The sequence below is a fragment of the Canis lupus genome, chromosome 20, assembly GCF_003254725.2.
Source record: "Canis lupus dingo isolate Sandy chromosome 20, ASM325472v2, whole genome shotgun sequence".
NCBI classification, from domain to species: Eukaryota; Metazoa; Chordata; class Mammalia; order Carnivora; family Canidae; genus Canis; species Canis lupus.
In genome coordinates this window covers 6509326-6521431 of record NC_064262.1, presented here as the reverse complement: position 1 = coordinate 6521431, position 12106 = coordinate 6509326, and the positions used below count along the sequence as shown (strand labels likewise).

General features: G+C 38.2%; 1 long non-coding RNA gene across 3 annotated transcripts; it reads left to right on the top strand.

Annotated features, from left to right (window-relative positions):
* The first annotated feature begins 1119 nt into the window (after positions 1-1119).
* LOC112661497 (uncharacterized) lies at positions 1120-8486 on the top strand. 3 transcript variants are annotated; one of them, XR_003137750.3, is made up of 4 exons: positions 1120-1611; positions 1807-1887; positions 4855-5012; positions 7550-8486. It is a non-coding gene; the product is annotated as an uncharacterized LOC112661497 (long non-coding RNA). The 3 variants fall into 3 exon arrangements; XR_004807271.2 differs by lacking the exon at positions 4855-5012; XR_004807272.2 differs by lacking the exons at positions 1807-1887; positions 4855-5012.
* Positions 8487-12106: the final 3620 nt, after the last annotated feature.

The following is a 12106-nucleotide window of genomic DNA, read 5'->3' as shown; positions in this document are numbered from 1 at the left end:
AATTTTACTCAAACTCTTGAATACATTTACAATAGCTTTTAAAGTCCTTTCTGATAATTCCATCATCTCTGTCATTTTTATGACTGTCCTTATTGAGTAATTTTCATTACAGCTATGGATCAATTTCTTGCTTCCTCACAAGTCTAACAATTTTTTGTTGAATACTAGATATTGTGATTTTTTGGTGTGTTGATCATTTGGATTTTTTTATCTTCCTTGAAAGAGTATTGTGGGATTTTGGCAGGTGGCTAAAATACTTGGAGATAAATTTGGTCCTTTTGAGGCTTGGTTTTTAAGTTTTGTTACAGAGGTGTAGAATAGCCTTAATCTATGGTTAGTTTAGTCCTACTTTTTTTTTCTTTTTTCTTTTTTTTTTCAGAGAAAGGAGAGAGAGAGCACAAGGGAAGGGGGAAGGGTAGAGGAAGAAGGAGAGAGAGAATCTTAAGCAGGCTCCATGCCCAGTGTGGAGCCCAACCCTGGGCTCGATCTCACAACTCTGAGATTATGATCTGAGCTGAAATCAAGTCAGACACTCAACTGACTGGGCCATCCAGGTGTCCCTAGTCCTACTTCTAAGGTATGGTCTTCCTGAGGTCTTTACTGAATGTGCTAGGTGTTTAAAGAGGTCTGTATTTGAATGTTCTCAGCGTTGTGTGAGCTCCATGAATTGTGTTCTATGAATTGAACTAGAAGCTTATAGTTCCCTGATATTTATCTTTTCCCCAGTAATTGTAGTTTTTACTACCCCTGCCTTATGTATTCTCATTCTATGCATGCTCAGTTTAGTATTCAGGCACAGACTAAAGGGGAACCCATTCAAACTTTCAGAGCTTTTCTCTCCTCACTATTAGTCTACACCATAGACTTCAGCCTCCTCATTCTCCCAGAACTCTAATATCTGTCTCCTCATTTAACATGACCTACCTGTTGGGCTTGGGTTCCTCATCCCTATGCTGTAATCCAGAAAGTGCCCTGGCAGAAAGTTCTGGTGATCATAGGACTCTCCTATTTTGTTTCTCTTCTCTTAAGGATCACAGTCCTATACTACTGACTAATGTCTGAAAATAGTTGTCTCATAAATTTTGTTCTGTTTTCTAGTCACTTACAGTGGGAGGACAAGTCTGGTCCCAGTTCTGCCATGGAAGAAGTAGAACTATAATCTGTTTTTTCCTCTCATGGAACAATGATAGTTTACAGCTATGTTCCCACTTAAGGTAAAGGAAGAATGAGTGAATGAGTAAAACTAAGTATAGTAAAATAAATTGCCAATGGTATAATCAAAGCTTCTATAGGTTGGAGAAACTTTAAGTTCTCACTTTCAACAAGAATTCTTTAAGTTGTGTTGCCAGTTTAATTCAAGGTTCTTTCTTCCTCCCAGGTCAGGCATATTTTAGAAATTACCCCCTCACAATAGTTCTTTAATTGATCATTAACACCAATGGAATGCTACCTCAAGTAACTTTAGCTATCCTCTGTGATTTCCTCCAACATGAAGTTAGGAACACTGGGTATATTCCAAATGTGCCTTATTTCACTGAGGGACAAATAACAAGTTCCAGCTTGCTCCAATGATATTGGAATTAAGTCAGCCAACCATGTTTTCAAGGTCAGGTATGTTAATTTTTGTTTATGATTTCATAGGAAAAATAAAGTCTTTCTTTGTAAGATCTAAAAGTATAAGATTCTGTTTTTGAGATTATGGCCAATTTTCTCATTTGATTTGTATTGAGTGTTTGGATTTCTTTAACCATGGGGCCATGATGAATAGTTTGAATGGGTCTTACATATTTTTATGCATACTTTCAGATGGATCCCTCCACTTCAAGGCTTACATCATGCTAGATATTTTATCTGAGTAGAAAATTAACAATTGGGATAAATATAAAGGTGAGTCTCTTTCTTAAGTGTAAAAATCTCTAATTTGAGTCAGTTTGTCTTATGTCTGGTGAGGACTACAGAAGATGTAAAGCAACTTCAAACAGAAAAGGTAAGTAAAGGAGACATAATTATTTTTGCTTGTTAATATTTATTCAACTGCCCGCAGCACTCCCAGTGCTGTGTTGAAGATACACTATAAGCAGAACTGTTAACCTGCAAAATGGGTGGATTTAGTTAGCAGAGAGGTTGCCAGGGTATAATATATCATGCTTTTCTATGAAAACATAGCAATCAAGGTGAATGTCAGAAATGCTGTGTAAGCCAGGAGGCTTGACCAAGAACAAAGAAAGAGGAGGGTAAGAGAAAGGCAGAGAGTGAATATGACTTGTATGCACTGAAGATGAGAAGATTTCTAGAATCTCGAAGAGTTATTAGCACTTCCATGTTCATCACAGCACTCACTATTCACAGTAGCCAAGATATGGGAACAGCCTCTGTGTTCTTTGGTAGATGAATGGATAAAGGAAATGTGGTTTATACATATAATGGAATATTATTGAGTCTCAAAGGTGAAGGAAATTCTGCAATACATGACAACATGGATGGACCTTGAGGATGTTATATTCAGTGAAATAAGCCAGACACAGAAAGACAAATAGTTCATGATTTCACTTATATGAAGTATCTAAAGTAGTCAGTTTTGCAGGATGACAGAGGAGAATGCTGGTTACCAGAGACTACGGGGAGAACAGGGTGTTACTAATCAAGAAGCGTAAAGTTTCAGTTAACAAGATGAATGAGCTCTCGATTTCTCCTGTACAACTTTGTACCTATAGTCAACAACATTGTATTGTACAGCTAAAAATCAGTCAAGAGGGTAGATCTCGTGTTAAGTATTCTTATTACAATCTGAAAAAAAAAGATGAGAGGATTTAGTTGTATTCATGATAAAGAGATCTTACAGGAATGTTAAAAAGACTTCAAAGCAAAAAAAAAAAAAAAAAAAAAAAAATTGTTTTTAAGTCCAGTCCTGTAATGACTTTCAGGTTTTCGGCACATGCCTCGTTCTTTGACTTTATGAATGGAAAAAGGTGGCAAGTATCCACTGGCTTAATCTAAGGTGTCAACAATCCCTCTCCAAAACTATTGAAATAAGAGGAGTGCCTACAATTACTAAAGATCTTCCGGTGATAAAAAGAAATTGCATAAACTTCTGGCTAATATATCAGAATGATTCAGCGTTTCACAAAAAATTTACTTCCATTGACTTTCCAGTTAGGTAAATTTTCAGGAATACTTTCTTCTTACACTTAGCTGAGTCAGTGGAAAAGCAACAACCGCTCATTCCCAAAGCAGTCATAGCTTCAGAAGGCTGGTCAGAGCCCTGCTTTTACTGTCTTCTTTATATCCATTTTCCCCTCTGAAAGCAAGACTGAGTGGATGACGAAGCGGGCGCAGAATTCTACCTGCTGGCAGACGTTTTTCTAAGCTCGGTTAGCAAGGGTGAGGCAGCTAGTGAGGCAAAGAGCATGCTCCAAACTCCTTGTAATTGAATTGTCTAATTCACTTGAAAGAATCTGTGCCTAACTTCTTGCTTATCAAGTATACTCTCTGGGGGACCTGATTAAGAAAGGAAAGAAATAGGATTTTTTTTTTTTTTTTTTTTTTTAGAAATAGGATATTGAAGCCACTGCTACAGAACTTCTGTGTGAACATCTACCTAATAAAACCTGTTGAAGCCATGCCTATTAACCTTTAACTTCTAAGTTTATGTATATAGTAAACACTTAGCTATATGGGTCCTTTCAAGGATGGACTGGAATCTGGACCACCAAGGTTTTCTGGATAACTATGAATAAGCATCAAGCTTTTTAAAACTATTCTAAAAGGAGGGGATCCCTGGGTGGCTCAGTGGTTTAGCGCCTGCCTTCAGCCCAGGGTGTGATTCTGGAATTCCAGGATCGAGTCCCACATCAGGCTCCCTGCATGGAGCCTGCTTCTCCCTCTCCCTCTCCCTCTGCCTGTGTCTCTGCCTCTCGTTCTCTCTGTGTGTCTCATGAATAAATAAATAAATAAATAAATAATCTTAAAAAAAAACTATTCTAAAAGGAAATAATTCTGAAATTTATTTTTCTTTTATAAGCAAAATTTATAGAATACAAATTTTCACAAATACCTAGTTGTTAAAAATTGCAGTCACAGTAATGAGCTGTAATGTGGTGATACCCTTAGGTATAGTGAGATGCTAGGACACATTTTCCCTATGATACTACCTCGTTCCAGACTCCTGTCCCTTTTAAGTTGTTGAGTTTTTTCCCCCCTTATATCATTTTGTTTGATTCTTTCCTCACAGATACGGTGTTAGTAGTCACTACTTCCTGTTATTAAGAAATTTTTTAATGCTTCTCTTAATTTGTTATTATTGGATATGGGCATAGATGATATATTGCCAGATTTCCTTTGCAGAGACTCTCCATGAATCAAGTTGGCTAGCTTTGGTGCATAGACTTGGTGGCATCTGTTTTGTCTGTTCAAAGGCATTTGTTATCATGATCTTTTCTGGAAAAAATAGGTAAGGTTGCTTAGAAGCTGATCTCTTGTCTATTGATGTTTTGTTACTATTTTATATAATTTTTTACACAGTGAAGAGTTAGTTTTCATACTATGAAACCAAATAGTAGATGCTGTGGTACAGTACCCCAAATGTCCCTTCAGGTAAGTTTCTCTCTGGGCACTGCCATCAGCCATGGGGAGCTGCATTGCCACAGGTTATGCTCCTTCCTGAGATACAGCTCACATCCAATGACCAATTTGTATGAATGTACATAGGTCCAGCCTTCTTACCTTGATTGAAGACAACTTTTAAAAGCCATCCCAGCTCCAGAACTTTCTGTGGGATTGGCTAAAGCCATTATTGCAGCTGAACCACAACTTAGTTTCTCTTGCCCAATCCTTCTCCCCTTCACTCTCTTCCAGGTGTTGATCTAGAGAGAATTCCCATTGAAACTTCTTCAAACAAATCTCCATCCCAGTCCCCATCTTAGGCAACCCAGCCTAACAAAGGCAGTAACGAGTTCCTCAGCCAATGGATAGTGTCATCCTTCACAGTTCTGACATGAACATTTACGCATTAGGTTAGTACCTCTATCATGTTCCTCTTCTGCTGCAATTTCTAGATTTCCATATTTTCTACAGAATTTCTTCTTTGAGTAGAGGCTTTGAAGTTTACCAGCTGAGGTCATGAAACTTAGGCTTGAAAAGATAGAGTATAAGCTAACATTTATTCAGATATTAACTTTTATTGAAGAAGTTTTACTTAGATCTTTGCTTACAGCCTATGAAGTATCCAGGCCTTTTTTTTTTTTTAATTCATGAGAGACAGAGAGAGAGAGAGAGGCAGAGACACAGGCAGAGGGAGAAGCAGGCTCCATACAGGGAGCCTGATGCAGGACTTGATCCAGGGACTCCAAGATCATGACCCAGGCCGAAGGGAGGCACTAAACTGCTGAGCCACCCAGGGATCCCCTATGCAGGCCTTTTCATGTTACAGTATTTTATTTCTTCAGTGTTACAAATGCTCATTTTGATCATCCTCTGTGTGTGCTTTATTCTTTTAAATCAAAATTTATGTTCCAGAATAAGCAAATATTTGTGAACATCTATTTTCCTACCATGGCCTTCTTTGAATTCCCTTGCTCTCATGTTCTGTCTGCTAAAACTTATACAAATGTTAAACATCTTCATCCTTGTCTTTGATATAAGGTCTCCATGCTACTATTGTGACGATCTAATCTAATAATCTAATCTAATAATCTCCATGCTGCATTTATTCTTTTATCGTTATTTTATTGAGGTACAGTTAATGATCCTATCAATTTTACCTGGTGATTTCTAGTCTTAAACTATTTAAATAGCCTGGTTAACCATCTTAAATGCAGGGATTTAAAAAAAATTGAGAAAATCCCAAGCACCCTAATGTAGTACAATTTTTAATTAAATTATGTATAAACAGCAACAAAAAGTATTGCTGATTAAAACCAGCATACACTAAACTAAGGTCACCTATCTCACAGAGTAACAGAATTGAAAGGGACCTCAGAGAAATAATCTAATTCAAGCACCTTACTCTATGGATGAAACCCAGAGAGAAGTGAATTCCCCAGTGTACGGCAACAAAAGGTGGAATCTAAAGCTAGATCTCTTAACTATTGATTGGTTCAGAAATCTTACTGCCTTATAACCACTGAATTCAATTTGCTTCTCTCCAAATCACTCCATGAACTCAGAGCATTTCCTTGACTCAATACTTTGGAGACCACAGTTATTTTAACTTCATTGCTCTTTAAACCTCAAGTGGGTTTTTGGTATGGCTGCTTCCTGATTCAGTTATGCAACTCATCAGCATAATTTAACCAATACAAGTTTGCTCCGGTGAGAAAATATTTAGGTACTTTCATCCATATTGGGTTATTTAAGAATAACCCAATAAGATCTTTTTATAAGTTCTACTTGAACCCAATGTGCTAAAGTAATTGTCAGAAAATGTATATGTTCCTTTTACAAAGGCCTCATATAATATGCTTTGTTGTGCGACATTTAGCTTCATCTATTGTAGGATGAAACTCTTATTCTGACCTAAAATACATGCAAATTGGTTCACTTCCATATACTTAGGCTTCATCTACAATAGATTGGTTAACTAAATAAGGAACAGATGAACAACCAGTTATACAAATATTCATCATAGAAAGGCATCAGGGTAAGTTTCAACTTGAATAGGAGTCTTAGAATTACTCTAGAAAGATAAGAATTATGCCAAAAGGAGGGAGCAGGGACTCTGATTTGGTTTTACAAATATTTTCCTTTCATATCTCTGGTCTTTGTCAATCTCTTCAGAGCCACCAAGGTAGACAGGCAATTGACAGTTTCTTGCAGTAAATTATTTTGCTTAGAAATCCTGCATAGCAGGTATTGCCTGACTTCGCTGGAAATGATAAACTAGCAATGTTGTTATTCGAGTTAGAAGGACCTGAAGGAGCATAAAGCTACCTGCTGTGTCGTCATGGTATCTGCTTAAGAGGATGATAAAGAACTTCATTTTAGGGAAGTGGAAGGCTTCTGCATGCATGAAGAACTGAATTCTCCAAAGCCTTCCATGTAGGTTAAACTACCTAGAGAGGAAGTCAGATCCAGTCTTGACCTCACATATAATTCCATTCTCTAGCAACATCTCCAAAGATACCATAGATCTACAAAGATTTCAGTTATAGAAATGTTTCTCAGGCCCCTGGCTTCTTATGAAGTTTTCTTACATGACTGGTGTGGGTGAATCTGGCCTTGCTTCTTATTTTTGCTTCTTATTTTTGTGAAGGGACCACACTGGAATGTACCACGTCCCTACTATGGGTTTGGTAGGGGCTAATAGCAATGGAACTGTGAGCATTTCAATATCATGCTGCCTCTCTGGAGCCAGACAGTCTCATTTACAAATCATGACCCTCCTTCCATACCAATCCCACCACCACCCCCAACAACAACCTCCTGGCATTCTTTACCAGGCACTGAGATTCAGGCTGAGACCTGCTTCCTTACAAAGGACTTGTTTCCTTCCTATCTGGCATATTCCAGGTAGAAATCACGTTTCATAATGTTTTTCTCCTTTTGTTCTCAGATGTTCTAAGTCGGCTCCCTGCAGTGCATGTCAACATTAGAACACCTGGGGCAGAGCTGGCTCCCAGAACAACAGGAGAGACTTGCCAACAAGCTTGCTTAGGATTTCTCTGCAGTGGAAATTTTGGGACTGGGACCTGTTTGGAAATATCAGAGATAACTAGAGGTGGGGGTAACGCCAATGCTTCCTAGTAGAACAAGATAGAAAACCACATGGATCATTTCAAAGAAGCCACAGTTTGGATTGGATGCAAGAAGGAATGGTTTAGAAGAGGTCACAGGTCACTGCCCCTTTGTTACTGAGCATACTTTGGTTTTGTTTCCTCTGTCATGATTGGAAAAGGATCTGTTGCTAACCTTCTATCAAGTTGTTCTTGTATAACTTGAGGCCCAGCATCAACTCTCGAGAGGAGTGAAAAAGCTACTGAATGCAAGTAGAACATGGAGCCTCTCCATCACTCTATCATTTTTGTCTATCACTAAGTCTGTTGATTCATTGAAGTCCAAACTTTTGCTGGCACCACCTTGGCCTCTCACGGTCACCTCCACAAAATCTCCAAGTGAGTCAGATGAAATGGTAAAGAGTAAAGAGGTGTGTTTCTGGCTCCTCCACTCCAGACTCTGAGCAATGAACAACTCAAACAAAGTCTTTCAACCTGAAACTCTCAAGGGCAGGGTGTGGGGAGGTGTGCAGCATGGTTCATGTTCAGCAGGTTGAACATGTGTACTTTCAGTCCATTTAATAACTAACTCCCCAGCTGAGCTGCAGTCCGGCTTCCAATGCTTTTCATAGAAAATACCACTAAAACACCGATCTTCAAAACTTTTGTGTTTTATGGCCAGGAATAAAAGCTTACCTCTTTCCCTGCAGTGATTATCTTTCCCTGGTTGCTCATGTTCTAAAAAGTTTATTAATTAAATTTGGCTTCTCTGGTTGATTTTGTAGAAAGATTTTTTTCACACATTGAAGTCAAGCATCTGTACACATATTGGTTGACACTCTGTTGATAGCTAAGGATGCAAATGGAAAAGGCTTTTGCCTGTAAGCTGTCTTGTATGACTACAGAGCCCCACCATTCATGCAATTCTTCAAGTTCCATATAACTAGAAGGAGTTCTTTGCTAGCTAACAGAGAAGACATCACTCCTCTCATACCTCTATGGAATGTTGCTAGGTAAGAAATAAGAATTGTTCATCCAAAGCCTGGAAAGTCCAGTATTCTGCCTCTAATGGAGGACCAACAGATATATTTTTTTCCAGCAGATATTTTGTAAGAATCCTGGGTTGTTTTCCTTGATGTGAGGCTTAAAAATCTAGAAAAACATTATGAAATGTGATTTCTATCTACTTGGCAGGGAGGGATGGTGTGGTATTAGATTTAAACACACACACACACACACACACACACACACAACTCTGTGGAGACAAGTTTCAACCTATATCTTGGAACCCCTGGTTCAATCCTAAGAGACAAAGGACATCAGACCTTGTAGAGAGAGGTATCAGAATGTGGACTTGAATCAGACTGCCCATATTCAGATACTGGCTCCTTTAGTTACCAAGTTAGGCAAGTTACTTATGTCTTTGTGCTTCAGTTACCCAATCTGTAAAATGGGGACAATAGTAGATCCTACTTCATAGAGTTGTTATGATAATTAAGATTTGTAAAGTACTGGGGTTCCTGGATGGCTCAGTCAGTAGAGCATGAGACTATTGATCTCGGGGATTGTGAGTTCAAGCCCCACACTGAGCATAGTAGAATTATATAAAAATAAAATCTTTTTAAAAAAATTAAATAAAATTTGTAAAGTGCTTAGAAATGTGTTGGCCACATAGTAAGCTCTGTATAGGTGTTTCTTAAATAAATTAAATAAAAGTGCGTTATAACCATATTGGTTTGCTAGGGACTGCCATAACAATACCACAGACTGGGTGGCTTGAACAACAGAATTTTTTTTTAAGATTCTATTTATTTATTTGAGAGAGGGAGAGTGAGCATGAGTGGGGGAGGGAGGAACAGAAGGAGAGAGTGAAGCAGACTCCCCCTGTTGAGCGTTGAGCTCAACACAGGGCTTGGTCCCAGGACTCCAAGACCATGACCTGTGCTGAAGGCAGACGCTTAACCAACTGAGCCATCCAGGCACCCCTAAATGACATTTATTGTCTCATAATAATAAATGGGGCTAGAAGTCCTAAACCAAGGTTTGGGTAGGATTGTTTCCTTCTGATAATAGTGAAGGAAAAATCTACCACAGACCTTGCTCCTTGGCTTGTAGTTGGTGGCCTTCTCCCTGTGTCTTCACACCATCTTCCTTCCATACATGCATGTGTCCAGATTTTCTCTTCTTATAAGTACACCAGTGATACTGCATTAGGGCAATGCAATGGCCTTATTGCAATTTAAACACAATGATAAAGGCTCTATCTATACAGTCACAGTCTGAAGTACTGGAGGTTAGGACTTCAACATATGAATTTATGTGGGGAAGGCACAAAAGATGATGCACAATGCAGTCCATAGTAGCAATTTTAACATGAGCTCCTCTATCTCCAGAGGGACTATGTACAGTTGAAACAGCCACATGTAAAAGCAGCTACCAAACCATGTGCATGGGGGCCCTTCTTTCTGCATAATTTCTGCTTTAAACCTGTTGTATTCCTTTATCAACTTCTATTGCAACTATACGTACAGCCTTGCCTCTCCTGGGAACTTGGTGCATCCAGTAAGCCCAGGCTATTTCTTCACAGCAGCACATTTGAATGTCAGGTTTTTCTTATTTAATTTGTCCAGAGTTCATTTTTTGAGTTCAGTTGGGTTCTTCCTAGTTCTAGAATCCTTTCATCCAAATCTATCAATATTTGTTAGATGGTGATGTTGTCACTCATAAGCCTTCATCTTTCCAGAGTAAGAGTCTTAGTCCTTTAAAATAGCTTGTATTACTGTATACTTACCATGCTTTTTGAATAACTAAAAATTTTTGTTTCTAATTTTTCTTCGTGACATGCCTTGATAGGTGAAATACAGAGCTCTCTGTACCATGCCATATTTGCAAAGGCTTTAGTTTGTGAATGACTAGATACATGTTAATATCACCCGGACAAAAAAAATTCAATGTTCTGAATGGGGAAAGAAAATCAGAGAAAGAAATATTGCAGGATTAATCAATTTTAGAAATAGTAATGACAATAAAATTCAAGTATAAGTTTAGGATAAGCTGAAAGAAAATTTTAAAAAGCAATAATACCCCAAACTCAGGACACAGTTGATTAGGTTTAGAGCCACACCATTGTTTTATACTACACACTCTCTTTTAATTCCTCATGGTGACTAACATAATTCTGGACATATATAAATATAATGAATATTTGTGTATTAAAAACATTTAATTGAGGCTTAGGTTTAAAAGAGAAAATCTTAGAGTTTATCTGAAGGAAATCTAGGATGCCTGCGTGGCTCAGCAGTTGAGCGTCAGCCTTTGGCTCAGGGCATGATCCCAGATTCCTGGGATCGAGTCCCACATCGGGTTCCCTGCATGGAGCCTGCTTCTCCTCCCTCTGCCTATGTCTCTGCCTCTCTTTCTGTGTCTCTCATGAATAAATAAATAAATTATAAAAAATAAAAAATAAAAATAAAGGAAACTAATGAAACTCATTACATGTCAAAGGCAGTGCAAATTGAAAACATGAACAGACAAAAAAAAGAAAGAAAACATGAACAGACTCAAAAAGAGCTTAGAAGTAGAGAATTTTTCTCTTAAAGAATCATTTGCTCAAAGAGAAGAAAATCCAAAATAATCTCATACAAGCAGGGAAAAATTAGCCCTCTTGCTTTAAACACGAGGATCAAGAACAAGAAATCATAGACCTTAGAAGGACATCCATCTTGACCAAACTCCTCATTTTACAGATGTACAAACAGAGGCCCAACCATATTAACTGTCCTAGATCATGCAGTTAACTATTTACTGGACACCAAGCTGTTAACCTGATTTCCATACACTATGCTTCCTCCCTTCCTCCTGATGGATTTACTTAGTGAAGAAATGATTTAAAATATACTTCAGTTCCCTGACTTGTACAAAGAAGAAGACGGAAAGGAACTACTACACATGGAAAGCACACCTGGTAACAAAGAGGTGGAAGCACCCACTGTGTCCACTGATGGATGGATAGATAAACCAGGTACAGTCTATAACACAAAGGAAATTTATCAGCCTGGAAAGGAATGAGATTCACACACAGACTACGACATGGACCTTATGTTGAGTGAAAGAGGCTAGTCACAAATGGATAAATACAGTGAGATTCCATTCATATGAGGTACTTAGATTCACAGAAACAGAAAGTAGAATGGTGGTTGCTGGGCGCTAAGAAGAGGGGGAACGGAATGATAAATTGTAATCTAATGGGTGCTGTTTCAGTTGTGTAAGATGGAAACATTCTGGAGGTTGGTTGATTGGTTGCCCATCAGTGTGAATATATTTACCACTACTGAATTGTGCTTAGAAATGGTTAAAAGGGTGCATTTTATGTTATGTGGGGTTTTTTAAACCACAAT